Here is a 27,502-nt window from a genome sequence, read left to right on the forward strand (position 1 = left end):
GAGGCGAGCGTGTTAACCACTACACCACAGAAACCTGCCCATTTGGATTCTTCGCTTGTTTTGATTGATTCGGCCACACATTTTCTCTCTGTGCAACTCTCCCCAATGGGGCAATGCTTTTCGCACGCTTGCGAACAGGCCACCTGTCACGTGTGAAGCGGAAACCTACCACTGTGTGTAACTTTGAAAGTGCTTCATGGCACAAGCGGTAAAATGCATCACGAAATAAGTTTGACTGGCTTTGTATCAAAAGGCACGCGTTGTTTCTGCTCGGTTTCGAACCGAGGACCTTTCGCGTGTGAGGCGAACGTGATAACCACTACACTACAGAAACCTGCCTGTCACGTACCCTGGTTGTTTGAACAGATTCTGCCACATATTTTCTCTGTATGCCACACATTTTAAAGGGAAAACCCCTAGCGGTCGTTTAAAGGAACCGCACATACTGTATGAGAAAGGCGACGCATTTGATGGGAATGCATGTATGTTTCTTCTGAAACAGGCAAACAGCCACGCACTTCTGTGTTTGGGTGTCTCGCGTGTTTATTTCAGATGTGAAGTGCGAGCAGTCAAGTCGCAGCTCGCCGATCTGAACCTTTAGTTTGAGCATACAGTTTGTGAGCTATGGGTTGACATGGCATGGGATTTACTAGTTCAGTGTACGTTGGCATTTAGCCACGATTGTGCTTAAATCCCACAGTGTATGTCCGGCTTTAGCGTTACAACCGTGGTGGGCAACGTCGGCCCTGTAATGCTGCAGTCCTGCAGATTTTGTTTCCAACCCTGGTAAAACCTAGTTTTCAGCCGACCCTTTAGACCTTAATTAGCCACAGAGCTACGATAAGAGCTGAGGACAAATTCTGCAGGAATGCGGCACTCCAGGAACGACGTTGCCTACACCTGCGTTAGAATGTTCCAGGACGAACTTTGCGTCAGACACATTAGCACGCCGAACTACCGCAAGAAGCTGCAAACATGTGGGCTTTCTCTAAGGGGACACCCGGATTTGAACCGGGGACCTCTTGATCTGCAGTCAAATGCTCTACCACTGAGCTATACCCCCGTGAAACCGCACCACACTGAAGAATTGAAAAAGCTTCACGTGTTATACGTCACAGCAATTAAAGCCAACGTGAGAATGTCCAAGTGAACGTGGGGCGACTCTATCTGCTGTTAAATGCTCTAGCACTGACCTATACAAATTGTGGTAGAGACAACGTACGCTTTCAACCATTCCGCTTATGTTTCCAGTTGTTATGATTCCTGTACTGTACTGGTCCACTTACACTGAACATCAACAAAGGCAACCCCTCAGCCCAGTCTTTACCACTTTCTAGACAGTAGGCACGTAGGATGGACTTTAGAGTCTGACAACACTCAAGTGCCCCCCTGAGAATCTGGATTCAAAATGCAGAGTGCTAACAGTAACATCCTTGAAGTTATTAGTATCTTGCCACCGCTTGCCCTATAATGTCATGCAGTAAACTGGAAGAGTTATTTGAGAAAGTCTGATGCTCTTGCTTTCCAGTGAGCCCTTTCCTGTTGCCACATCTCAGAAGCAACATCACATTTGAACTCAGATTGTTACATTCAAAGGCCAAAGCGCTTACCATTACACTATGAAAACCACTACAAGACGTTTTGCCATGAAGTTCATAGTTCTAACAGAAACACCATGGGAACTTGGGTCAACATAAAATTCAAAGAGAACAAAGGAAGGTTGTACTGAGATTTGATCTCGCATTGCTGGAATCAATGTCCAGAGCGCTAAAAATTAAACCATGGAACGTTTGCCGCATAATGTTGTGAATTAGAGAGGTATTTATCTGAGGAAATCTGAGGCTTGTGGTTTCCAGAAAGCCCATTCCCACTACCACAATTCAGTAGAAACATTATGTAAGCTACTCCCACCTTAACAAGGTTCCGTCAAGATTGAACTTGGATCACTGGATTCAAAGTCCAGAATGCTGACCATTACAACGTACACTAAACAAGGCACCATGCAACCCACTGGAACCCAAGTACAGAGTGACAAACTTACTGAAGCGAGACTCATTTAATAAGGTGGCTTTGGGGTTTTTCAAAGGGATCTTTACCACTGCCAAAAACTAGAATTAGCTCTGCACACGCTTTTGCAAATAGATAAGTTCCACCACGATTTGAACCCGGATCACTGGAGTCAGGCGACAGAGTTCTGCTTCACGCAAAAGTTGTGGCCTCCAGCATTACAGGTTTTTTGCAGGAGGGTTTGAAATTGTGGCTTAAACGCCTTGGTATCTCTGAGAAAACATTCACTAGCTGTGGCAGAAAAACACCCAACGTCCAGAGCAAGGTTGCATTCCAAAGGCAGCTCAAGCACGTAACGCCAAGCGACGAGGATGGGATTCGAACCCACGCGTGCAGAGCACAATGGATTAGCAGTCCATCGCCTTAACCACTCGGCCACCTCGTCGCGTCGACTGTCCTCGGAACCGCTACCTTTCGGCATTTTCCTAATCCTAACCGACCAGCAAGTACATAGCAGCTTGTGTCAAGTTGATTCAACTGTTGAGGTAGTGAAACGCTATCTTTTAGAAAGCGTTCATTTCAGCCTAATGGAAGGTAAAGGCGTTAAGAGAACTGTGGATTTGCAATCCATCGCCTTAGACATGTTTGGAAATCATAAAAAGGACTGACCTTTAAAGCAAAGGGTTTTTTCTCTCAAAATTGTTTTCAACAGATTTAAACATGAAAAGGCGAAAACCATTCAAGACTTCACGTAAAAAGAACAAGAGGTTTTCGTTGGCCTAAATACCCAGCCAAATTGCTGGGTAATGTAGACTGAACCTCAAAACCCTCACCCGCCGTAAGTTTAACTCTCACAAACCGACGATCGGGTTCGCAAACTGATTTAACTGTTCACGTAATTAAATCAATGTGGCCTAAACCCTTTCACATCTCTAACAAAGTGTTTACTTCAGAGGAACCCAGAACCTTTCGCGTGTGAGGCGAGCGTGTTAACCACTACACCACAGAAACCTGCCCATTTGGATTCTTCGCTTGTTTTGATTGATTCGGCCACACATTTTCTCTCTGTGCAACTCTCCCCAATGGGGCAATGCTTTTCGCACGCTTGCGAACAGGCCACCTGTCACGTGTGAAGCGGAAACCTACCACTGTGTGTAACTTTGAAAGTGCTTCATGGCACAAGCGGTAAAATGCATCACGAAATAAGTTTGACTGGCTTTGTATCAAAAGGCACGCGTTGTTTCTGCTCGGTTTCGAACCGAGGACCTTTCGCGTGTGAGGCGAACGTGATAACCACTACACTACAGAAACCTGCCTGTCACGTACCCTGGTTGTTTGAACAGATTCTGCCACATATTTTCTCTGTATGCCACACATTTTAAAGGGAAAACCCCTAGCGGTCGTTTAAAGGAACCGCACATACTGTATGAGAAAGGCGACGCATTTGATGGGAATGCATGTATGTTTCTTCTGAAACAGGCAAACAGCCACGCACTTCTGTGTTTGGGTGTCTCGCGTGTTTATTTCAGACGTGAAGTGCGAGCAGTCAAGTCGCAGCTCGCCGATCTGAACCTTTAGTTTGAGCATACAGTTTGTGAGCTATGGGTTGACATGGCATGGGATTTACTAGTTCAGTGTACGTTGGCATTTAGCCACGATTGTGCTTAAATCCCACAGTGTATGTCCGGCTTTAGCGTTACAACCGTGGTGGGCAACGTCGGCCCTGTAATGCTGCAGTCCTGCAGATTTTGTTTCCAACCCTGGTAAAACCTAGTTTTCAGCCGACCCTTTAGACCTTAATTAGCCACAGAGCTACGATAAGAGCTGAGGACAAATTCTGCAGGAATGCGGCACTCCAGGAACGACGTTGCCTACACCTGCGTTAGAATGTTCCAGGACGAACTTTGCGTCAGACACATTAGCACGCCGAACTACCGCAAGAAGCTGCAAACATGTGGGCTTTCTCTAAGGGGACACCCGGATTTGAACCGGGGACCTCTTGATCTGCAGTCAAATGCTCTACCACTGAGCTATACCCCCGTGAAACCGCACCACACTGAAGAATTGAAAAAGCTTCACGTGTTATACGTCACAGCAATTAAAGCCAACGTGAGAATGTCCAAGTGAACGTGGGGCGACTCTATCTGCTGTTAAATGCTCTAGCACTGACCTATACAAATTGTGGTAGAGACAACGTACGCTTTCAACCATTCCGCTTATGTTTCCAGTTGTTATGATTCCTGTACTGTACTGGTCCACTTACACTGAACATCAACAAAGGCAACCCCTCAGCCCAGTCTTTACCACTTTCTAGACAGTAGGCACGTAGGATGGACTTTAGAGTCTGACAACACTCAAGTGCCCCCCTGAGAATCTGGATTCAAAATGCAGAGTGCTAACAGTAACATCCTTGAAGTTATTAGTATCTTGCCACCGCTTGCCCTATAATGTCATGCAGTAAACTGGAAGAGTTATTTGAGAAAGTCTGATGCTCTTGCTTTCCAGTGAGCCCTTTCCTGTTGCCACATCTCAGAAGCAACATCACATTTGAACTCAGATTGTTACATTCAAAGGCCAAAGCGCTTACCATTACACTATGAAAACCACTACAAGACGTTTTGCCATGAAGTTCATAGTTCTAACAGAAACACCATGGGAACTTGGGTCAACATAAAATTCAAAGAGAACAAAGGAAGGTTGTACTGAGATTTGATCTCGCATTGCTGGAATCAATGTCCAGAGCGCTAAAAATTAAACCATGGAACGTTTGCCGCATAATGTTGTGAATTAGAGAGGTATTTATCTGAGGAAATCTGAGGCTTGTGGTTTCCAGAAAGCCCATTCCCACTACCACAATTCAGTAGAAACATTATGTAAGCTACTCCCACCTTAACAAGGTTCCGTCAAGATTGAACTTGGATCACTGGATTCAAAGTCCAGAATGCTGACCATTACAACGTACACTAAACAAGGCACCATGCAACCCACTGGAACCCAAGTACCGAGTGACAAACTTACTGAAGCGAGACTCATTTAATAAGGTGGCTTTGGGGTTTTTCAAAGGGATCTTTACCACTGCCAAAAACTAGAATTAGCTCTGCACACGCTTTTGCAAATAGATAAGTTCCACCACGATTTGAACCCGGATCACTGGAGTCAGGCGACAGAGTTCTGCTTCACGCAAAAGTTGTGGCCTCCAGCATTACAGGTTTTTTGCAGGAGGGTTTGAAATTGTGGCTTAAACGCCTTGGTATCTCTGAGAAAACATTCACTAGCTTTGGCAGAAAAACACCCAACGTCCAGAGCAAGGTTGCATTCCAAAGGCAGCTCAAGCACGTAACGCCAAGCGACGAGGATGGGATTCGAACCCACGCGTGCAGAGCACAATGGATTAGCAGTCCATCGCCTTAACCACTCGGCCACCTCGTCGCGTCGACTGTCCTCGGAACCGCTACCTTTCGGCATTTTCCTAATCCTAACCGACCAGCAAGTACATAGCAGCTTGTGTCAAGTTGATTCAACTGTTGAGGTAGTGAAACGCTATCTTTTAGAAAGCGTTCATTTCAGCCTAATGGAAGGTAAAGGCGTTAAGAGAACTGTGGATTTGCAATCCATCGCCTTAGACATGTTTGGAAATCATAAAAAGGACTGACCTTTAAAGCAAAGGGTTTTTTCTCTCAAAATTGTTTTCAACAGATTTAAACATGAAAAGGCGAAAACCATTCAAGACTTCACGTAAAAAGAACAAGAGGTTTTCGTTGGCCTAAATACCCAGCCAAATTGCTGGGTAATGTAGACTGAACCTCAAAACCCTCACCCGCCGTAAGTTTAACTCTCACAAACCGACGATCGGGTTCGCAAACTGATTTAACTGTTCACGTAATTAAATCAATGTGGCCTAAACCCTTTCACATCTCTAACAAAGTGTTTACTTCAGAGGAACCCAGAACCTTTCGCGTGTGAGGCGAGCGTGTTAACCACTACACCACAGAAACCTGCCCATTTGGATTCTTCGCTTGTTTTGATTGATTCGGCCACACATTTTCTCTCTGTGCAACTCTCCCCAATGGGGCAATGCTTTTCGCACGCTTGCGAACAGGCCACCTGTCACGTGTGAAGCGGAAACCTACCACTGTGTGTAACTTTGAAAGTGCTTCATGGCACAAGCGGTAAAATGCATCACGAAATAAGTTTGACTGGCTTTGTATCAAAAGGCACGCATTGTTTCTGCTCGGTTTCGAACCGAGGACCTTTCGCGTGTGAGGCGAACGTGATAACCACTACACTACAGAAACCTGCCTGTCACGTACCCTGGTTGTTTGAACAGATTCTGCCACATATTTTCTCTGTATGCCACACATTTTAAAGGGAAAACCCCTAGCGGTCGTTTAAAGGAACCGCACATACTGTATGAGAAAGGCGACGCATTTGATGGGAATGCATGTATGTTTCTTCTGAAACAGGCAAACAGCCACGCACTTCTGTGTTTGGGTGTCTCGCGTGTTTATTTCAGACGTGAAGTGCGAGCAGTCAAGTCGCAGCTCGCCGATCTGAACCTTTAGTGTGAGCATACAGTTTGTGAGCTATGGGTTGACATGGCATGGGATTTACTAGTTCAGTGTACGTTGGCATTTAGCCACGATTGTGCTTAAATCCCACAGTGTATGTCCGGCTTTAGCGTTACAACCGTGGTGGGCAACGTCGGCCCTGTAATGCTGCAGTCCTGCAGATTTTGTTTCCAACCCTGGTAAAACCTAGTTTTCAGCCGACCCTTTAGACCTTAATTAGCCACAGAGCTACGATAAGAGCTGAGGACAAATTCTGCAGGAATGCGGCACTCCAGGAACGACGTTGCCTACACCTGCGTTAGAATGTTCCAGGACGAACTTTGCGTCAGACACATTAGCACGCCGAACTACCGCAAGAAGCTGCAAACATGTGGGCTTTCTCTAAGGGGGCACCCGGATTTGAACCGGGGACCTCTTGATCTGCAGTCAAATGCTCTACCACTGAGCTATACCCCCGTGAAACCGACACCACACTGAAGAATTGAAAAAGCTTCACGTGTTATACGTCACAGCAATTAAAGCCAACGTGAGAATGTCCAAGTGAACGTGGGGCGACTCTATCTGCTGTTAAATGCTCTAGCACTGACCTCTACATATTGTGGTAGAGACAACGTACGCTTTCAACCATTCCCCTTATGTTTCCAGTTGTTATGATTCCTGTACTGTACTGGTCCACATACACTGAACATCAACAAAGGCAACCCCTCAGCCCAGTCTTTACCACTTTCTAGACAGTAGGCACGTAGGATGGACTTTAGAGTCTGACAACACTCAAGTGCCCCCCTGAGAATCTGGATTCAAAATGCAGAGTGCTAACAGTAACATCCTTGAAGTTATTAGTATCTTGCCACCGCTTGCCGTATAATGTCATGCAGTAAACTGGAAGAGTTATTTGAGAAAGTCTGATGCTCTTGCTTTCCAGTGAGCCCTTTCCTGTTGCCACATCTCAGAAGCAACATCACATTTGAACTCAGATTGTTACATTCAAAGGCCAAAGCGCTTACCATTACACTATGAAAACCACTACAAGACGTTTTGCCATGAAGTTCATAGTTCTAACAGAAACACCATGGGAACTTAGGTCAACATAAAATTCAAAGAGAACAAAGGAAGGTTGTACTGAGATTTGATCTCGCATTGCTGGAATCAATGTCCAGAGCGCTAAAAATTAAACCATGGAACGTTTGCCGCATAATGTTGTGAATTAGAGAGGTATTTATCTGAGGAAATCTGAGGCTTGTGGTTTCCAGAAAGCCCATTCCCACTACCACAATTCAGTAGAAACATTATGTAAGCTACTCCCACCTTAACAAGGTTCCGTCAAGATTGAACTTGGATCACTGGATTCAAAGTCCAGAATGCTGACCATTACAACGTACACTAAACAAGGCACCATGCAACCCACTGGAACCCAAGTACCGAGTGACAAACTTACTGAAGCGAGACTCATTTAATAAGGTGGCTTTGGGGTTTTTCAAAGGGATCTTTACCACTGCCAAAAACTAGAATTAGCTCTGCACACGCTTTTGCAAATAGATAAGTTCCACCACGATTTGAACCCGGATCACTGGAGTCAGGCGACAGAGTTCTGCTTCACGCAAAAGTTGTGGCCTCCAGCATTACAGGTTTTTTGCAGGAGGGTTTGAAATTGTGGCTTAAACGCCTTGGTATCTCTGAGAAAACATTCACTAGCTGTGGCAGAAAAACACCCAACGAACAGAGCAAGGTTGCATTCCAAAGGCAGCTCAAGCACGTAACGGCAAGCGACGAGGATGGGATTCGAACCCACGCGTGCAGAGCACAATGGATTAGCAGTCCATCGCCTTAACCACTCGGCCACCTCGTCGCGTCGACTGTCCTCGGAACCGCTACCTTTCGGCATTTTCCTAATCCTAACCGACCAGCAAGTACATAGCAGCTTGTGTCAAGTTGATTCAACTGTTGAGGTAGTGAAACGCTATCTTTTAGAAAGCGTTCATTTCAGCCTAATGGAAGGTAAAGGCGTTAAGAGAACTGTGGATTTGCAATCCATCGCCTTAGACATGTTTGGAAATCATAAAAAGGACTGACCTTTAAAGCAAAGGGTTTTTTCTCTCAAAATTGTTTTCAACAGATTTAAACATGAAAAGGCGAAAACCATTCAAGACTTTACGTAAAAAGAACAAGAGGTTTTCGTTGGCCTAAATACCCAGCCAAATTGCTGGGTAATGTAGACTGAACCTCAAAACCCTCACCCGCCGTAAGTTTAACTCTCACAAACCGACGATCGGGTTCGCAAACTGATTTAACTGTTCACGTAATTAAATCAATGTGGCTTAAACCCTTTCACATCTCTAACAAAGTGTTTACTTCAGAGGAATCCAGAACCTTTCGCGTGTGAGGCGAGCGTGTTAACCACTACACCACAGAAACCTGCCCATTTGGATTCTTCGCTTGTTTTGATTGATTCGGCCACACATTTTCTCTCTGTGCAACTCTCCCCAATGGGGCAATGCTTTTCGCACGCTTGCGAACAGGCCACCTGTCACGTGTGAAGCGGAAACCTACCACTGTGTGTAACTTTGAAAGTGCTTCATGGCACAAGCGGTAAAATGCATCACGAAATAAGTTTGACTGGCTTTGTATCAAAAGGCACGCGTTGTTTCTGCTCGGTTTCGAACCGAGGGCCTTTCGCGTGTGAGGCGAACGTGATAACCACTACACTACAGAAACCTGCCTGTCACGTACCCTGGTTGTTTGAACAGATTCTGCCACATATTTTCTCTGTATGCCACACATTTTAAAGGGAAAACCCCTAGCGGTCGTTTAAAGGAACCGCACATACTGTATGAGAAAGGCGACGCATTTGATGGGAATGCATGTATGTTTCTTCTGAAACAGGCAAACAGCCACGCACTTCTGTGTTTGGGTGTCTCGCGTGTTTATTTCAGACGTGAAGTGCGAGCAGTCAAGTCGCAGCTCGCCGATCTGAACCTTTAGTGTGAGCATACAGTTTGTGAGCTATGGGTTGACATGGCATGGGATTTACTAGTTCAGTGTACGTTGGCATTTAGCCACGATTGTGCTTAAATCCCACAGTGTATGTCCGGCTTTAGCGTTACAACCGTGGTGGGCAACGTCGGCCCTGTAATGCTGCAGTCCTGCAGATTTTGTTTCCAACCCTGGTAAAACCTAGTTTTCAGCCGACCCTTTAGACCTTAATTAGCCACAGAGCTACGATAAGAGCTGAGGACAAATTCTGCAGGAATGCGGCACTCCAGGAACGACGTTGCCTACACCTGCGTTAGAATGTTCCAGGACGAACTTTGCGTCAGACACATTAGCACGCCGAACTACCGCAAGAAGCTGCAAACATGTGGGCTTTCTCTAAGCGGGCACCCGGATTTGAACCGGGGACCTCTTGATCTGCAGTCAAATGCTCTACCACTGAGCTATACCCCCGTGAAACCGACACCACACTGAAGAATTGAAAAAGCTTCACGTGTTATACGTCACAGCAATTAAAGCCAACGTGAGAATGTCCAAGTGAACGTGGGGCGACTCTATCTGCTGTTAAATGCTCTAGCACTGACCTCTACATATTGTGGTAGAGACAACGTACGCTTTCAACCATTCCGCTTATGTTTCCAGTTGTTATGATTCCTGTACTGTACTGGTCCACATACACTGAACATCAACAAAGGCAACCCCTCAGCCCAGTCTTTACCACTTTCTAGACAGTAGGCACGTAGGATGGACTTTAGAGTCTGACAACACTCAAGTGCCCCCCTGAGAATCTGGATTCAAAATGCAGAGTGCTAACAGTAACATCCTTGAAGTTATTAGTATCTTGCCACCGCTTGCCGTATAATGTCATGCAGTAAACTGGAAGAGTTATTTGAGAAAGTCTGATGCTCTTGCTTTCCAGTGAGCCCTTTCCTGTTGCCACATCTCAGAAGCAACATCACATTTGAACTCAGATTGTTACATTCAAAGGCCAAAGCGCTTACCATTACACTATGAAAACCACTACAAGACGTTTTGCCATGAAGTTCATAGTTCTAACAGAAACACCATGGGAACTTGGGTCAACATAAAATTCAAAGAGAACAAAGGAAGGTTGTACTGAGATTTGATCTCGCATTGCTGGAATCAATGTCCAGAGCGCTAAAAATTAAACCATGGAACGTTTGCCGCATAATGTTGTGAATTAGAGAGGTATTTATCTGAGGAAATCTGAGGCTTGTGGTTTCCAGAAAGCCCATTCCCACTACCACAATTCAGTAGAAACATTATGTAAGCTACTCCCACCTTAACAAGGTTCCGTCAAGATTGAACTTGGATCACTGGATTCAAAGTCCAGAATGCTGACCATTACAACGTACACTAAACAAGGCACCATGCAACCCACTGGAACCCAAGTACCGAGTGACAAACTTACTGAAGCGAGACTCATTTAATAAGGTGGCTTTGGGGTTTTTCAAAGGGATCTTTACCACTGCCAAAAACTAGAATTAGCTCTGCACACGCTTTTGCAAATAGATAAGTTCCACCACGATTTGAACCCGGATCACTGGAGTCAGGCGACAGAGTTCTGCTTCACGCAAAAGTTGTGGCCTCCAGCATTACAGGTTTTTTGCAGGAGGGTTTGAAATTGTGGCTTAAACGCCTTGGTATCTCTGAGAAAACATTCACTAGCTGTGGCAGAAAAACACCCAACGTCCAGAGCAAGGTTGCATTCCAAAGGCAGCTCAAGCACGTAACGGCAAGCGACGAGGATGGGATTCGAACCCACGCGTGCAGAGCACAATGGATTAGCAGTCCATCGCCTTAACCACTCGGCCACCTCGTCGCATCGACTGTTCTCGGAACCGCTACCTTTCGGCATTTTCCTAATCCTAACCGACCAGCAAGTACATAGCAGCTTGTGTCAAGTTGATTCAACTGTTGAGGTAGTGAAACGCTATCTTTTAGAAAGCATTCATTTCAGCCTAATGGAAGGTAAAGGCGTTAAGAGAACTGTGGATTTGCAATCCATCGCCTTAGACATGTTTGGAAATCATAAAAAGGACTGACCTTTAAAGCAAAGGGTTTTTTCTCTCAAAATTGTTTTCAACAGATTTAAACATGAAAAGGCGAAAACCATTCAAGACTTTACGTAAAAAGAACAAGAGGTTTTCGCTGGCCTAAATACCCAGCCAAATTGCTGGGTAATGTAGACTGAACCTCAAAACCCTCACCCGCCGTAAGTTTAACTCTCACAAACCGACGATCGGGTTCGCAAACTGATTTAACTGTTCACGTAATTAAATCAATGTGGCTTAAACCCTTTCACATCTCTAACAAAGTGTTTACTTCAGAGGAATCCAGAACCTTTCGCGTGTGAGGCGAGCGTGTTAACCACTACACCACAGAAACCTGCCCATTTGGATTCTTCGCTTGTTTTGATTGATTCGGCCACACATTTTCTCTCTGTGCAACTCTCCCCAATGGGGCAATGCTTTTCGCACGCTTGCGAACAGGCCACCTGTCACGTGTGAAGCGGAAACCTACCACTGTGTGTAACTTTGAAAGTGCTTCATGGCACAAGCGGTAAAATGCATCACGAAATAAGTTTGACTGGCTTTGTATCAAAAGGCACGCGTTGTTTCTGCTCGGTTTCGAACCGAGGGCCTTTCGCGTGTAAGACGTGATAACCACTACACTACAGAAACCTGCCTGTCACGTACCCTGGTTGTTTGAACAGATTCTGCCACATATTTTCTCTGTATGCCACACATTTTAAAGGGAAAACCCCTAGCGGTCGTTTAAAGGAACCGCACATACTGTATGAGAAAGGCGACGCATTTGATGGGAATGCATGTATGTTTCTTCTGAAACAGGCAAACAGCCACGCACTTCTGTGTTTGGGTGTCTCGCGTGTTTATTTCAGACGTGAAGTGCGAGCAGTCAAGTCGCAGCTCGCCGATCTGAACCTTTAGTGTGAGCATACAGTTTGTGAGCTATGGGTTGACATGGCATGGGATTTACTAGTTCAGTGTACGTTGGCATTTAGCCACGATTGTGCTTAAATCCCACAGTGTATGTCCGGCTTTAGCGTTACAACCGTGGTGGGCAACGTCGGCCCTGTAATGCTGCAGTCCTGCAGATTTTGTTTCCAACCCTGGTAAAACCTAGTTTTCAGCCGACCCTTTAGACCTTAATTAGCCACAGAGCTACGATAAGAGCTGAGGACAAATTCTGCAGGAATGCGGCACTCCAGGAACGACGTTGCCTACACCTGCGTTAGAATGTTCCAGGACGAACTTTGCGTCAGACACATTAGCACGCCGAACTACCGCAAGAAGCTGCAAACATGTGGGCTTTCTCTAAGGGGGCACCCGGATTTGAACCGGGGACCTCTTGATCTGCAGTCAAATGCTCTACCACTGAGCTATACCCCCGTGAAACCGACACCACACTGAAGAATTGAAAAAGCTTCACGTGTTATACGTCACAGCAATTAAAGCCAACGTGAGAATGTCCAAGTGAACGTGGGGCGACTCTATCTGCTGTTAAATGCTCTAGCACTGACCTATACAAATTGTGGTAGAGACAACGTACGCTTTCAACCATTCCGCTTATGTTTCCAGTTGTTATGATTCCTGTACTGTACTGGTCCACATACACTGAACATCAACAAAGGCAACCCCTCAGCCCAGTCTTTACCACTTTCTAGACAGTAGGCACGTAGGATGGACTTTAGAGTCTGACAACACTCAAGTGCCCCCCTGAGAATCTGGATTCAAAATGCAGAGTGCTAACAGTAACATCCTTGAAGTTATTAGTATCTTGCCACCGCTTGCCGTATAATGTCATGCAGTAAACTGGAAGAGTTATTTGAGAAAGTCTGATGCTCTTGCTTTCCAGTGAGCCCTTTCCTGTTGCCACATCTCAGAAGCAACATCACATTTGAACTCAGATTGTTACATTCAAAGGCCAAAGCGCTTACCATTACACTATGAAAACCACTACAAGACGTTTTGCCATGAAGTTCATAGTTCTAACAGAAACACCATGGGAACTTGGGTCAACATAAAATTCAAAGAGAACAAAGGAAGGTTGTACTGAGATTTGATCTCGCATTGCTGGAATCAATGTCCAGAGCGCTAAAAATTAAACCATGGAACGTTTGCCGCATAATGTTGTGAATTAGAGAGGTATTTATCTGAGGAAATCTGAGGCTTGTGGTTTCCAGAAAGCCCATTCCCACTACCACAATTCAGTAGAAACATTATGTAAGCTACTCCCACCTTAACAAGGTTCCGTCAAGATTGAACTTGGATCACTGGATTCAAAGTCCAGAATGCTGACCATTACAACGTACACTAAACAAGGCACCATGCAACCCACTGGAACCCAAGTACCGAGTGACAAACTTACTGAAGCGAGACTCATTTAATAAGGTGGCTTTGGGGTTTTTCAAAGGGATCTTTACCACTGCCAAAAACTAGAATTAGCTCTGCACACGCTTTTGCAAATAGATAAGTTCCACCACGATTTGAACCCGGATCACTGGAGTCAGGCGACAGAGTTCTGCTTCACGCAAAAGTTGTGGCCTCCAGCATTACAGGTTTTTTGCAGGAGGGTTTGAAATTGTGGCTTAAACGCCTTGGTATCTCTGAGAAAACATTCACTAGCTGTGGCAGAAAAACACCCAACGTCCAGAGCAAGGTTGCATTCCAAAGGCAGCTCAAGCACGTAACGGCAAGCGACGAGGATGGGATTCGAACCCACGCGTGCAGAGCACAATGGATTAGCAGTCCATCGCCTTAACCACTCGGCCACCTCGTCGCGTCGACTGTCCTCGGAACCGCTACCTTTCGGCATTTTCCTAATCCTAACCGACCAGCAAGTACATAGCAGCTTGTGTCAAGTTGATTCAACTGTTGAGGTAGTGAAACGCTATCTTTTAGAAAGCGTTCATTTCAGCCTAATGGAAGGTAAAGGCGTTAAGAGAACTGTGGATTTGCAATCCATCGCCTTAGACATGTTTGGAAATCATAAAAAGGACTGACCTTTAAAGCAAAGGGTTTTTTCTCTCAAAATTGTTTTCAACAGATTTAAACATGAAAAGGCGAAAACCATTCAAGACTTTACGTAAAAAGAACAAGAGGTTTTCGTTGGCCTAAATACCCAGCCAAATTGCTGGGTAATGTAGGCTGAACCTCAAAACCCTCACCCACCGTAAGTTTAACTCTCACAAACCGACGATCGGGTTCGCAAACTGATTTAACTGTTCACGTAATTAAATCAATGTGGCTTAAACCCTTTCACATCTCTAACAAAGTGTTTACTTCAGAGGAACCCAGAACCTTTCGCGTGTGAGGCGAGCGTGTTAACCACTACACCACAGAAACCTGCCCATTTGGATTCTTCGCTTGTTTTGATTGATTCGGCCACACATTTTCTCTCTGTGCAACTCTCCCCAATGGGGCAATGCTTTTCGCACGCTTGCGAACAGGCCACCCGTCACGTGTGAAGCGGAAACCTACCACTGTGTGTAACTTTGAAAGTGCTTCATGGCACAAGCGGTAAAATGCATCACGAAATAAGTTTGACTGGCTTTGTATCAAAAGGCACGCGTTGTTTCTGCTCGGTTTCGAACCGAGGACCTTTCGCGTGTGAGGCGAACGTGATAACCACTACACTACAGAAACCTGCCTGTCACGTACCCTGGTTGTTTGAACAGATTCTGCCACAATTTTCTCTGTATGCCACACATTTTAAAGGGAAAACCCCTAGCGGTCGTTTAAAGGAACCGCACATACTGTATGAGAAAGGCGACGCATTTGATGGGAATGCATGTATGTTTCTTCTGAAACAGGCAAACAGCCACGCACTTCTGTGTTTGGGTGTCTCGCGTGTTTATTTCAGACGTGAAGTGCGAGCAGTCAAGTCGCAGCTCGCCGATCTGAACCTTTAGTGTGAGCATACAGTTTGTGAGCTATGGGTTGACATGGCATGGGATTTACTAGTTCAGTGTACGTTGGCATTTAGCCACGATTGTGCTTAAATCCCACAGTGTATGTCCGGCTTTAGCGTTACAACCGTGGTGGGCAACGTCGGCCCTGTAATGCTGCAGTCCTGCAGATTTTGTTTCCAACCCTGGTAAAACCTAGTTTTCAGCCGACCCTTTAGACCTTAATTAGCCACAGAGCTACGATAAGAGCTGAGGACAAATTCTGCAGGAATGCGGCACTCCAGGAACGACGTTGCCTACACCTGCGTTAGAATGTTCCAGGACGAACTTTGCGTCAGACACATTAGCACGCCGAACTACCGCAAGAAGCTGCAAACATGTGGGCTTTCTCTAAGGGGGCACCCGGATTTGAACCGGGGACCTCTTGATCTGCAGTCAAATGCTCTACCACTGAGCTATACCCCCGTGAAACCGACACCACACTGAAGAATTGAAAAAGCTTCACGTGTTATACGTCACAGCAATTAAAGCCAACGTGAGAATGTCCAAGTGAACGTGGGGCGACTCTATCTGCTGTTAAATGCTCTAGCACTGACCTATACAAATTGTGGTAGAGACAACGTACGCTTTCAACCATTCCGCTTATGTTTCCAGTTGTTATGATTCCTGTACTGTACTGGTCCACTTACACTGAACATCAACAAAGGCAACCCCTCAGCCCAGTCTTTACCACTTTCTAGACAGTAGGCACGTAGGATGGACTTTAGAGTCTGACAACACTCAAGTGCCCCCCTGAGAATCTGGATTCAAAATGCAGAGTGCTAACAGTAACATCCTTGAAGTTATTAGTATCTTGCCACCGCTTGCCGTATAATGTCATGCAGTAAACTGGAAGAGTTATTTGAGAAAGTCTGATGCTCTTGCTTTCCAGTGAGCCCTTTCCTGTTGCCACATCTCAGAAGCAACATCACATTTGAACTCAGATTGTTACATTCAAAGGCCAAAGCGCTTACCATTACACTATGAAAACCACTACAAGACGTTTTGCCATGAAGTTCATAGTTCTAACAGAAACACCATGGGAACTTGGGTCAACATAAAATTCAAAGAGAACAAAGGAAGGTTGTACTGAGATTTGATCTCGCATTGCTGGAATCAATGTCCAGAGCGCTAAAAATTAAACCATGGAACGTTTGCCGCATAATGTTGTGAATTAGAGAGGTATTTATCTGAGGAAATCTGAGGCTTGTGGTTTCCAGAAAGCCCATTCCCACTACCACAATTCAGTAGAAACATTATGTAAGCTACTCCCACCTTAACAAGGTTCCGTCAAGATTGAACTTGGATCACTGGATTCAAAGTCCAGAATGCTGACCATTACAACGTACACTAAACAAGGCACCATGCAACCCACTGGAACCCAAGTACCGAGTGACAAACTTACTGAAGCGAGACTCATTTAATAAGGTGGCTTTGGGGTTTTTCAAAGGGATCTTTACCACTGCCAAAAACTAGAATTAGCTCTGCACACGCTTTTGCAAATAGATAAGTTCCACCACGATTTGAACCCGGATCACTGGAGTCAGGCGACAGAGTTCTGCTTCACGCAAAAGTTGTGGCCTCCAGCATTACAGGTTTTTTGCAGGAGGGTTTGAAATTGTGGCTTAAACGCCTTGGTATCTCTGAGAAAACATTCACTAGCTGTGGCAGAAAAACACCCAACGTCCAGAGCAAGGTTGCATTCCAAAGGCAGCTCAAGCACGTAACGGCAAGCGACGAGGATGGGATTCGAACCCACGCGTGCAGAGCACAATGGATTAGCAGTCCATCGCCTTAACCACTCGGCCACCTCGTCGCGTCGACTGTCCTCGGAACCGCTACCTTTCTGCATTTTCCTAATCCTAACCGACCAGCAAGTACATAGCAGCTTGTGTCAAGTTGATTCAACTGTTGAGGTAGTGAAACGCTATCTTTTAGAAAGCGTTCATTTCAGCCTAATGGAAGGTAAAGGCGTTAAGAGAACTGTGGATTTGCAATCCATCGCCTTAGACATGTTTGGAAATCATAAAAAGGACTGACCTTTAAAGCAAAGGGTTTTTTCTCTCAAAATTGTTTTCAACAGATTTAAACATGAAAAGGCGAAAACCATTCAAGACTTTACGTAAAAAGAACAAGAGGTTTTCGTTGGCCTAAATACCCAGCCAAATTGCTGGGTAATGTAGACTGAACCTCAAAACCCTCACCCGCCGTAAGTTTAACTCTCACAAACCGACGATCGGGTTCGCAAACTGATTTAACTGTTCACGTAATTAAATCAATGTGGCTTAAACCCTTTCACATCTCTAACAAAGTGTTTACTTCAGAGGAACCCAGAACCTTTCGCGTGTGAGGCGAGCGTGTTAACCACTACACCACAGAAACCTGCCCATTTGGATTCTTCGCTTGTTTTGATTGATTCGGCCACACATTTTCTCTCTGTGCAACTCTCCCCAATGGGGCAATGCTTTTCGCACGCTTGCGAACAGGCCACCTGTCACGTGTGAAGCGGAAACCTACCACTGTGTGTAACTTTGAAAGTGCTTCATGGCACAAGCGGTAAAATGCATCACGAAATAAGTTTGACTGGCTTTGTATCAAAAGGCACGCGTTGTTTCTGCTCGGTTTCGAACCGAGGACCTTTCGCGTGTGAGGCGAACGTGATAACCACTACACTACAGAAACCTGCCTGTCACCTACCCTGGTTGTTTGAACAGATTCTGCCACATATTTTCTCTGTATGCCACACATTTTACAGGGAAAACCCCTAGCGGTCGTTTAAAGGAACCGCACATACTGTATGAGTAAGGCGACGCATTTGATGGGAATGCATGTATGTTTCTTCTGAAACAGGCAAACAGCCACGCACTTCTGTGTTTGGGTGTCTCGCGTGTTAATTTCAGACGTGAAGTGCGAGCAGTCAAGTCGCAGCTCGCCGATCTGAACCTTTAGTGTGAGCATACAGTTTGTGAGCTATGGGTTGACATGGCATGGGATTTACTAGTTCAGTGTACGTTGGCATTTAGCCACGATTGTGCTTAAATCCCACAGTGTATGTCCGGCTTTAGCGTTACAACCGTGGTGGGCAACGTCGGCCCTGTAATGCTGCAGTCCTGCAGATTTTGTTTCCAACCCTGGTAAAACCTAGTTTTCAGCCGACCCTTTAGACCTTAATTAGCCACAGAGCTACGATAAGAGCTGAGGACAAATTCTGCAGGAATGCGGCACTCCAGGAACGACGTTGCCTACACCTGCGTTAGAATGTTCCAGGACGAACTTTGCGTCAGACACATTAGCACGCCGAACTACCGCAAGAAGCTGCAAACATGTGGGCTTTCTCTAAGGGGGCACCCGGATTTGAACCGGGGACCTCTTGATCTGCAGTCAAATGCTCTACCACTGAGCTATACCCCCGTGAAACCGACACCACACTGAAGAATTGAAAAAGCTTCACGTGTTATACCTCACAGCAATTAAAGCCAACGTGAGAATGTCCAAGTGAATGTGGGGCGACTCTATCTGCTGTTAAATGCTCTAGCACTGACCTATACAAATTGTGGTAGAGACAACGTACGCTTTCAACCATTCCGCTTATGTTTCCAGTTGTTATGATTCCTGTACTGTACTGGTCCACTTACACTGAACATCAACAAAGGCAACCCCTCAGCCCAGTCTTTACCACTTTCTAGACAGTAGGCACGTAGGATGGACTTTAGAGTCTGACAACACTCAAGTGCCCCCCTGAGAATCTGGATTCAAAATGCAGAGTGCTAACAGTAACATCCTTGAAGTTATTAGTATCTTGCCACCGCTTGCCCTATAATGTCATGCAGTAAACTGGAAGAGTTATTTGAGAAAGTCTGATGCTCTTGCTTTCCAGTGAGCCCTTTCCTGTTGCCACATCTCAGAAGCAACATCACATTTGAACTCAGATTGTTACATTCAAAGGCCAAAGCGCTTACCATTACACTATGAAAACCACTACAAGACGTTTTGCCATGAAGTTCATAGTTCTAACAGAAACACCATGGGAACTTGGGTCAACATAAAATTCAAAGAGAACAAAGGAAGGTTGTACTGAGATTTGATCTCGCATTGCTGGAATCAATGTCCAGAGCGCTAAAAATTAAACCATGGAACGTTTGCCGCATAATGTTGTGAATTAGAGAGGTATTTATCTGAGGAAATCTGAGGCTTGTGGTTTCCAGAAAGCCCATTCCCACTACCACAATTCAGTAGAAACATTATGTAAGCTACTCCCACCTTAACAAGGTTCCGTCAAGATTGAACTTGGATCACTGGATTCAAAGTCCAGAATGCTGACCATTACAACGTACACTAAACAAGGCACCATGCAACCCACTGGAACCCAAGTACCGAGTGACAAACTTACTGAAGCGAGACTCATTTAATAAGGTGGCTTTGGGGTTTTTCAAAGGGATCTTTACCACTGCCAAAAACTAGAATTAGCTCTGCACACGCTTTTGCAAATAGATAAGTTCCACCACGATTTGAACCCGGATCACTGGAGTCAGGCGACAGAGTTCTGCTTCACGCAAAAGTTGTGGCCTCCAGCATTACAGGTTTTTTGCAGGAGGGTTTGAAATTGTGGCTTAAACGCCTTGGTATCTCTGAGAAAACATTCACTAGCTGTGGCAGAAAAACACCCAACGTCCAGAGCAAGGTTGCATTCCAAAGGCAGCTCAAGCACGTAACGGCAAGCGACGAGGATGGGATTCGAACCCACGCGTGCAGAGCACAATGGATTAGCAGTCCATCGCCTTAACCACTCGGCCACCTCGTCGCGTCGACTGTCCTCGGAACCGCTACCTTTCTGCATTTTCCTAATCCTAACCGACCAGCAAGTACATAGCAGCTTGTGTCAAGTTGATTCAACTGTTGAGGTAGTGAAACGCTATCTTTTAGAAAGCGTTCATTTCAGCCTAATGGAAGGTAAAGGCGTTAAGAGAACTGTGGATTTGCAATCCATCGCCTTAGACATGTTTGGAAATCATAAAAAGGACTGACCTTTAAAGCAAAGGGTTTTTTCTCTCAAAATTGTTTTCAACAGATTTAAACATGAAAAGGCGAAAACCATTCAAGACTTTACGTAAAAAGAACAAGAGGTTTTCGTTGGCCTAAATACCCAGCCAAATTGCTGGGTAATGTAGACTGAACCTCAAAACCCTCACCCGCCGTAAGTTTAACTCTCACAAACCGACGATCGGGTTCGCAAACTGATTTAACTGTTCACGTAATTAAATCAATGTGGCTTAAACCCTTTCACATCTCTAACAAAGTGTTTACTTCAGAGGAACCCAGAACCTTTCGCGTGTGAGGCGAGCGTGTTAACCACTACACCACAGAAACCTGCCCATTTGGATTCTTCGCTTGTTTTGATTGATTCGGCCACACATTTTCTCTCTGTGCAACTCTCCCCAATGGGGCAATGCTTTTCGCACGCTTGCGAACAGGCCACCTGTCACGTGTGAAGCGGAAACCTACCACTGTGTGTAACTTTGAAAGTGCTTCATGGCACAAGCGGTAAAATGCATCACGAAATAAGTTTGACTGGCTTTGTATCAAAAGGCACGCGTTGTTTCTGCTCGGTTTCGAACCGAGGACCTTTCGCGTGTGAGGCGAACGTGATAACCACTACACTACAGAAACCTGCCTGTCACGTACCCTGGTTGTTTGAACAGATTCTGCCACATATTTTCTCTGTATGCCACACATTTTAAAGGGAAAACCCCTAGCGGTCGTTTAAAGGAACCGCACATACTGTATGAGAAAGGCGACGCATTTGATGGGAATGCATGTATGTTTCTTCTGAAACAGGCAAACAGCCACGCACTTCTGTGTTTGGGTGTCTTGCGTGTTTATTTCAGACGTGAAGTGCGAGCAGTCAAGTCGCAGCTCGCCGATCTGAACCTTTAGTGTGAGCATACAGTTTGTGAGCTATGGGTTGACATGGCATGGGATTTACTAGTTCAGTGTACGTTGGCATTTAGCCACGATTGTGCTTAAATCCCACAGTGTATGTCCGGCTTTAGCGTTACAACCGTGGTGGGCAACGTCGGCCCTGTAATGCTGCAGTCCTGCAGATTTTGTTTCCAACCCTGGTAAAACCTAGTTTTCAGCCGACCCTTTAGACCTTAATTAGCCACAGAGCTACGATAAGAGCTGAGGACAAATTCTGCAGGAATGCGGCACTCCAGGAACGACGTTGCCTACACCTGCGTTAGAATGTTCCAGGACGAACTTTGCGTCAGACACATTAGCACGCCGAACTACCGCAAGAAGCTGCAAACATGTGGGCTTTCTCTAAGGGGGCACCCGGATTTGAACCGGGGACCTCTTGATCTGCAGTCAAATGCTCTACCACTGAGCTATACCCCCGTGAAACCGACACCACACTGAAGAATTGAAAAAGCTTCACGTGTTATACGTCACAGCAATTAAAGCCAACGTGAGAATGTCCAAGTGAACGTGGGGCGACTCTATCTGCTGTTAAATGCTCTAGCACTGACCTATACAAATTGTGGTAGAGACAACGTACGCTTTCAACCATTCCGCTTATGTTTCCAGTTGTTATGATTCCTGTACTGTACTGGTCCACTTACACTGAACATCAACAAAGGCAACCCCTCAGCCCAGTCTTTACCACTTTCTAGACAGTAGGCACGTAGGATGGACTTTAGAGTCTGACAACACTCAAGTGCCCCCCTGAGAATCTGGAGTCAAAATGCAGAGTGCTAACAGTAACATCCTTGAAGTTATTAGTATCTTGCCACCGCTTGCCGTATAATGTCATGCAGTAAACTGGAAGAGTTATTTGAGAAAGTCTGATGCTCTTGCTTTCCAGTGAGCCCTTTCCTGTTGCCACATCTCAGAAGCAACATCACATTTGAACTCAGATTGTTACATTCAAAGGCCAAAGCGCTTACCATTACACTATGAAAACCACTACAAGACGTTTTGCCATGAAGTTCATAGTTCTAACAGAAACACCATGGGAACTTGGGTCAACATAAAATTCAAAGAGAACAAAGGAAGGTTGTACTGAGATTTGATCTCGCATTGCTGGAATCAATGTCCAGAGCGCTAAAAATTAAACCATGGAACGTTTGCCGCATAATGTTGTGAATTAGAGAGGTATTTATCTGAGGAAATCTGAGGCTTGTGGTTTCCAGAAAGCCCATTCCCACTACCACAATTCAGTAGAAACATTATGTAAGCTACTCCCACCTTAACAAGGTTCCGTCAAGATTGAACTTGGATCACTGGATTCAAAGTCCAGAATGCTGACCATTACAACGTACACTAAACAAGGCACCATGCAACCCACTGGAACCCAAGTACCGAGTGACAAACTTACTGAAGCGAGACTCATTTAATAAGGTGGCTTTGGGGTTTTTCAAAGGGATCTTTACCACTGCCAAAAACTAGAATTAGCTCTGCACACGCTTTTGCAAATAGATAAGTTCCACCACGATTTGAACCCGGATCACTGGAGTCAGGCGACAGAGTTCTGCTTCACGCAAAAGTTGTGGCCTCCAGCATTACAGGTTTTTTGCAGGAGGGTTTGAAATTGTGGCTTAAACGCCTTGGTATCTCTGAGAAAACATTCACTAGCTGTGGCAGAAAAACACCCAACGTCCAGAGCAAGGTTGCATTCCAAAGGCAGCTCAAGCACGTAACGGCAAGCGACGAGGATGGGATTCGAACCCACGCGTGCAGAGCACAATGGATTAGCAGTCCATCGCCTTAACCACTCGGCCACCTCGTCGCGTCGACTGTCCTCGGAACCGCTACCTTTCGGCATTTTCCTAATCCTAACCGACCAGCAAGTACATAGCAGCTTGTGTCAAGTTGATTCAACTGTTGAGGTAGTGAAACGCTATCTTTTAGAAAGCGTTCATTTCAGCCTAATGGAAGGTAAAGGCGTTAAGAGAACTGTGGATTTGCAATCCATCGCCTTAGACATGTTTGGAAATCATAAAAAGGACTGACCTTTAAAGCAAAGGGTTTTTTCTCTCAAAATTGTTTTCAACAGATTTAAACATGAAAAGGCGAAAACCATTCAAGACTTTACGTAAAAAGAACAAGAGGTTTTCGTTGGCCTAAATACCCAGCCAAATTGCTGGGTAATGTAGACTGAACCTCAAAACCCTCACCCGCCGTAAGTTTAACTCTCACAAACCGACGATCGGGTTCGCAAACTGATTTAACTGTTCACGTAATTAAATCAATGTGGCTTAAACCCTTTCACATCTCTAACAAAGTGTTTACTTCAGAGGAACCCAGAACCTTTCGCGTGTGAGGCGAGCGTGTTAACCACTACACCACAGAAACCTGCCCATTTGGATTCTTCGCTTGTTTTGATTGATTCGGCCACACATTTTCTCTCTGTGCAACTCTCCCCAATGGGGCAATGCTTTTCGCACGCTTGCGAACAGGCCACCTGTCACGTGTGAAGCGGAAACCTACCACTGTGTGTAACTTTGAAAGTGCTTCATGGCACAAGCGGTAAAATGCATCACGAAATAAGTTTGACTGGCTTTGTATCAAAAGGCACGCGTTGTTTCTGCTCGGTTTCGAACCGAGGACCTTTCGCGTGTGAGGCGAACGTGATAACCACTACACTACAGAAACCTGCCTGTCACGTACCCTGGTTGTTTGAACAGATTCTGCCACATATTTTCTCTGTATGCCACACATTTTAAAGGGAAAACCCCTAGCGGTCGTTTAAAGGAACCGCACATACTGTATGAGAAAGGCGACGCATTTGATGGGAATGCATGTATGTTTCTTCTGAAACAGGCAAACAGCCACGCACTTCTGTGTTTGGGTGTCTCGCGTGTTTATTTCAGACGTGAAGTGCGAGCAGTCAAGTCGCAGCTCGCCGATCTGAACCTTTAGTGTGAGCATACAGTTTGTGAGCTATGGGTTGACATGGCATGGGATTTACTAGTTCAGTGTACGTTGGCATTTAGCCACGATTGTGCTTAAATCCCACAGTGTATGTCCGGCTTTAGCGTTACAACCGTGGTGGGCAACGTCGGCCCTGTAATGCTGCAGTCCTGCAGATTTTGTTTCCAACCCTGGTAAAACCTAGTTTTCAGCCGACCCTTTAGACCTTAATTAGCCACAGAGCTACGATAAGAGCTGAGGACAAATTCTGCAGGAATGCGGCACTCCAGGAACGACGTTGCCTACACCTGCGTTAGAATGTTCCAGGACGAACTTTGCGTCAGACACATTAGCACGCCGAACTACCGCAAGAAGCTGCAAACATGTGGGCTTTCTCTAAGGGGGCACCCGGATTTGAACCGGGGACCTCTTGATCTGCAGTCAAATGCTCTACCACTGAGCTATACCCCCGTGAAACCGACACCACACTGAAGAATTGAAAAAGCTTCACGTGTTATACGTCACAGCAATTAAAGCCAACGTGAGAATGTCCAAGTGAATGTGGGGCGACTCTATCTGCTGTTAAATGCTCTAGCACTGACCTATACAAATTGTGGTAGAGACAACGTACGCTTTCAACCATTCCGCTTATGTTTCCAGTTGTTATGATTCCTGTACTGTACTGGTCCACTTACACTGAACATCAACAAAGGCAACCCCTCAGCCCAGTCTTTACCACTTTCTAGACAGTAGGCACGTAGGATGGACTTTAGAGTCTGACAACACTCAAGTGCCCCCCTGAGAATCTGGATTCAAAATGCAGAGTGCTAACAGTAACATCCTTGAAGTTATTAGTATCTTGCCACCGCTTGCCCTATAATGTCATGCAGTAAACTGGAAGAGTTATTTGAGAAAGTCTGATGCTCTTGCTTTCCAGTGAGCCCTTTCCTGTTGCCACATCTCAGAAGCAACATCACATTTGAACTCAGATTGTTACATTCAAAGGCCAAAGCGCTTACCATTACACTATGAAAACCACTACAAGACGTTTTGCCATGAAGTTCATAGTTCTAACAGAAACACCATGGGAACTTAGGTCAACATAAAATTCAAAGAGAACAAAGGAAGGTTGTACTGAGATTTGATCTCGCATTGCTGGAATCAATGTCCAGAGCGCTAAAAATTAAACCATGGAACGTTTGCCGCATAATGTTGTGAATTAGAGAGGTATTTATCTGAGGAAATCTGAGGCTTGTGGTTTCCAGAAAGCCCATTCCCACTACCACAATTCAGTAGAAACATTATGTAAGCTACTCCCACCTTAACAAGGTTCCGTCAAGATTGAACTTGGATCACTGGATTCAAAGTCCAGAATGCTGACCATTACAACGTACACTAAACAAGGCACCATGCAACCCACTGGAACCCAAGTACCGAGTGACAAACTTACTGAAGCGAGACTCATTTAATAAGGTGGCTTTGGGGTTTTTCAAAGGGATCTTTACCACTGCCAAAAACTAGAATTAGCTCTGCACACGCTTTTGCAAATAGATAAGTTCCACCACGATTTGAACCCGGATCACTGGAGTCAGGCGACAGAGTTCTGCTTCACGCAAAAGTTGTGGCCTCCAGCATTACAGGTTTTTTGCAGGAGGGTTTGAAATTGTGGCTTAAACGCCTTGGTATCTCTGAGAAAACATTCACTAGCTGTGGCAGAAAAACACCCAACGTCCAGAGCAAGGTTGCATTCCAAAGGCAGCTCAAGCACGTAACGGCAAGCGACGAGGATGGGATTCGAACCCACGCGTGCAGAGCACAATGGATTAGCAGTCCATCGCCTTAACCACTCGGCCACCTCGTCGCGTCGACTGTCCTCGGAACCGCTACCTTTCGGCATTTTCCTAATCCTAACCGACCAGCAAGTACATAGCAGCTTGTGTCAAGTTGATTCAACTGTTGAGGTAGTGAAACGCTATCTTTTAGAAAGCGTTCATTTCAGCCTAATGGAAGGTAAAGGCGTTAAGAGAACTGTGGATTTGCAATCCATCGCCTTAGACATGTTTGGAAATCATAAAAAGGACTGACCTTTAAAGCAAAGGGTTTTTTCTCTCAAAATTGTTTTCAACAGATTTAAACATGAAAAGGCGAAAACCATTCAAGACTTTACGTAAAAAGAACAAGAGGTTTTCGTTGGCCTAAATACCCAGCCAAATTGCTGGGTAATGTAGACTGAACCTCAAAACCCTCACCCGCCGTAAGTTTAACTCTCACAAACCGACGATCGGGTTCGCAAACTGATTTAACTGTTCACGTAATTAAATCAATGTGGCTTAAACCCTTTCACATCTCTAACAAAGTGTTTACTTCAGAGGAACCCAGAACCTTTCGCGTGTGAGGCGAGCGTGTTAACCACTACACCACAGAAACCTGCCCATTTGGATTCTTCGCTTGTTTTGATTGATTCGGCCACACATTTTCTCTCTGTGCAACTCTCCCCAATGGGGCAATGCTTTTCGCACGCTTGCGAACAGGCCACCTGTCACGTGTGAAGCGGAAACCTACCACTGTGTGTAACTTTGAAAGTGCTTCATGGCACAAGCGGTAAAATGCATCACGAAATAAGTTTGACTGGCTTTGTATCAAAAGGCACGCGTTGTTTCTGCTCGGTTTCGAACCGAGGTCCTTTCGCGTGTGAGGCGAACGTGATAACCACTACACTACAGAAACCTGCCTGTCACGTACCCTGGTTGTTTGAACAGATTCTGCCACATATTTTCTCTGTATGCCACACATTTTAAAGGGAAAACCCCTAGCGGTCGTTTAAAGGAACCGCACATACTGTATGAGAAAGGCGACGCATTTGATGGGAATGCATGTATGTTTCTTCTGAAACAGGCAAACAGCCACGCACTTCTGTGTTTGGGTGTCTCGCGTGTTAATTTCAGACGTGAAGTGCGAGCAGTCAAGTCGCAGCTCGCCGATCTGAACCTTTAGTGTGAGCATACAGTTTGTGAGCTATGGGTTGACATGGCATGGG

General features: G+C 45.4%; 27 non-coding genes across 27 annotated transcripts; all 27 read right to left on the reverse strand.

The window, feature by feature from the left end:
* Positions 1-261: 261 nt before the first annotated feature.
* On the reverse strand, positions 262-334 carry trnav-cac (transfer RNA valine (anticodon CAC)). Its single transcript has one exon. It is a non-coding gene; the product is annotated as a tRNA-Val (tRNA).
* A 657-nt stretch (positions 335-991) lies between these two features.
* Positions 992-1,063, reverse strand: trnac-gca (transfer RNA cysteine (anticodon GCA)). Its single transcript has one exon. It is a non-coding gene; the product is annotated as a tRNA-Cys (tRNA).
* A 1,307-nt stretch (positions 1,064-2,370) lies between these two features.
* trnas-gcu (transfer RNA serine (anticodon GCU)) lies at positions 2,371-2,452 on the reverse strand. Its single transcript has one exon. It is a non-coding gene; the product is annotated as a tRNA-Ser (tRNA).
* A 793-nt stretch (positions 2,453-3,245) lies between these two features.
* On the reverse strand, positions 3,246-3,318 carry trnav-cac (transfer RNA valine (anticodon CAC)). Its single transcript has one exon. It is a non-coding gene; the product is annotated as a tRNA-Val (tRNA).
* Positions 3,319-3,975: 657 nt separating this feature from the next.
* On the reverse strand, positions 3,976-4,047 carry trnac-gca (transfer RNA cysteine (anticodon GCA)). Its single transcript has one exon. It is a non-coding gene; the product is annotated as a tRNA-Cys (tRNA).
* Positions 4,048-5,354: 1,307 nt separating this feature from the next.
* trnas-gcu (transfer RNA serine (anticodon GCU)) lies at positions 5,355-5,436 on the reverse strand. The gene has a single exon. It is a non-coding gene; the product is annotated as a tRNA-Ser (tRNA).
* A 793-nt stretch (positions 5,437-6,229) lies between these two features.
* On the reverse strand, positions 6,230-6,302 carry trnav-cac (transfer RNA valine (anticodon CAC)). Its single transcript has one exon. It is a non-coding gene; the product is annotated as a tRNA-Val (tRNA).
* Positions 6,303-6,959: 657 nt separating this feature from the next.
* Positions 6,960-7,031, reverse strand: trnac-gca (transfer RNA cysteine (anticodon GCA)). Its single transcript has one exon. It is a non-coding gene; the product is annotated as a tRNA-Cys (tRNA).
* Positions 7,032-8,339: 1,308 nt separating this feature from the next.
* On the reverse strand, positions 8,340-8,421 carry trnas-gcu (transfer RNA serine (anticodon GCU)). Its single transcript has one exon. It is a non-coding gene; the product is annotated as a tRNA-Ser (tRNA).
* A 793-nt stretch (positions 8,422-9,214) lies between these two features.
* trnav-cac (transfer RNA valine (anticodon CAC)) lies at positions 9,215-9,287 on the reverse strand. The gene has a single exon. It is a non-coding gene; the product is annotated as a tRNA-Val (tRNA).
* A 657-nt stretch (positions 9,288-9,944) lies between these two features.
* Positions 9,945-10,016, reverse strand: trnac-gca (transfer RNA cysteine (anticodon GCA)). The gene has a single exon. It is a non-coding gene; the product is annotated as a tRNA-Cys (tRNA).
* A 1,308-nt stretch (positions 10,017-11,324) lies between these two features.
* trnas-gcu (transfer RNA serine (anticodon GCU)) lies at positions 11,325-11,406 on the reverse strand. The gene has a single exon. It is a non-coding gene; the product is annotated as a tRNA-Ser (tRNA).
* Positions 11,407-12,925: 1,519 nt separating this feature from the next.
* Positions 12,926-12,997, reverse strand: trnac-gca (transfer RNA cysteine (anticodon GCA)). Its single transcript has one exon. It is a non-coding gene; the product is annotated as a tRNA-Cys (tRNA).
* A 1,308-nt stretch (positions 12,998-14,305) lies between these two features.
* trnas-gcu (transfer RNA serine (anticodon GCU)) lies at positions 14,306-14,387 on the reverse strand. The gene has a single exon. It is a non-coding gene; the product is annotated as a tRNA-Ser (tRNA).
* A 793-nt stretch (positions 14,388-15,180) lies between these two features.
* On the reverse strand, positions 15,181-15,253 carry trnav-cac (transfer RNA valine (anticodon CAC)). The gene has a single exon. It is a non-coding gene; the product is annotated as a tRNA-Val (tRNA).
* Positions 15,254-15,909: 656 nt separating this feature from the next.
* Positions 15,910-15,981, reverse strand: trnac-gca (transfer RNA cysteine (anticodon GCA)). Its single transcript has one exon. It is a non-coding gene; the product is annotated as a tRNA-Cys (tRNA).
* A 1,308-nt stretch (positions 15,982-17,289) lies between these two features.
* On the reverse strand, positions 17,290-17,371 carry trnas-gcu (transfer RNA serine (anticodon GCU)). The gene has a single exon. It is a non-coding gene; the product is annotated as a tRNA-Ser (tRNA).
* A 793-nt stretch (positions 17,372-18,164) lies between these two features.
* trnav-cac (transfer RNA valine (anticodon CAC)) lies at positions 18,165-18,237 on the reverse strand. Its single transcript has one exon. It is a non-coding gene; the product is annotated as a tRNA-Val (tRNA).
* Positions 18,238-18,894: 657 nt separating this feature from the next.
* On the reverse strand, positions 18,895-18,966 carry trnac-gca (transfer RNA cysteine (anticodon GCA)). Its single transcript has one exon. It is a non-coding gene; the product is annotated as a tRNA-Cys (tRNA).
* A 1,308-nt stretch (positions 18,967-20,274) lies between these two features.
* trnas-gcu (transfer RNA serine (anticodon GCU)) lies at positions 20,275-20,356 on the reverse strand. Its single transcript has one exon. It is a non-coding gene; the product is annotated as a tRNA-Ser (tRNA).
* A 793-nt stretch (positions 20,357-21,149) lies between these two features.
* trnav-cac (transfer RNA valine (anticodon CAC)) lies at positions 21,150-21,222 on the reverse strand. The gene has a single exon. It is a non-coding gene; the product is annotated as a tRNA-Val (tRNA).
* A 657-nt stretch (positions 21,223-21,879) lies between these two features.
* On the reverse strand, positions 21,880-21,951 carry trnac-gca (transfer RNA cysteine (anticodon GCA)). Its single transcript has one exon. It is a non-coding gene; the product is annotated as a tRNA-Cys (tRNA).
* A 1,308-nt stretch (positions 21,952-23,259) lies between these two features.
* Positions 23,260-23,341, reverse strand: trnas-gcu (transfer RNA serine (anticodon GCU)). The gene has a single exon. It is a non-coding gene; the product is annotated as a tRNA-Ser (tRNA).
* Positions 23,342-24,134: 793 nt separating this feature from the next.
* On the reverse strand, positions 24,135-24,207 carry trnav-cac (transfer RNA valine (anticodon CAC)). Its single transcript has one exon. It is a non-coding gene; the product is annotated as a tRNA-Val (tRNA).
* A 657-nt stretch (positions 24,208-24,864) lies between these two features.
* On the reverse strand, positions 24,865-24,936 carry trnac-gca (transfer RNA cysteine (anticodon GCA)). Its single transcript has one exon. It is a non-coding gene; the product is annotated as a tRNA-Cys (tRNA).
* A 1,308-nt stretch (positions 24,937-26,244) lies between these two features.
* Positions 26,245-26,326, reverse strand: trnas-gcu (transfer RNA serine (anticodon GCU)). The gene has a single exon. It is a non-coding gene; the product is annotated as a tRNA-Ser (tRNA).
* Positions 26,327-27,119: 793 nt separating this feature from the next.
* trnav-cac (transfer RNA valine (anticodon CAC)) lies at positions 27,120-27,192 on the reverse strand. The gene has a single exon. It is a non-coding gene; the product is annotated as a tRNA-Val (tRNA).
* Between the last annotated feature and the right edge of the window lie 310 nt (positions 27,193-27,502).

The sequence above is a fragment of the Misgurnus anguillicaudatus genome, chromosome 14, assembly GCF_027580225.2.
Source record: "Misgurnus anguillicaudatus chromosome 14, ASM2758022v2, whole genome shotgun sequence".
NCBI classification, from domain to species: domain Eukaryota; kingdom Metazoa; phylum Chordata; class Actinopteri; order Cypriniformes; family Cobitidae; genus Misgurnus; species Misgurnus anguillicaudatus.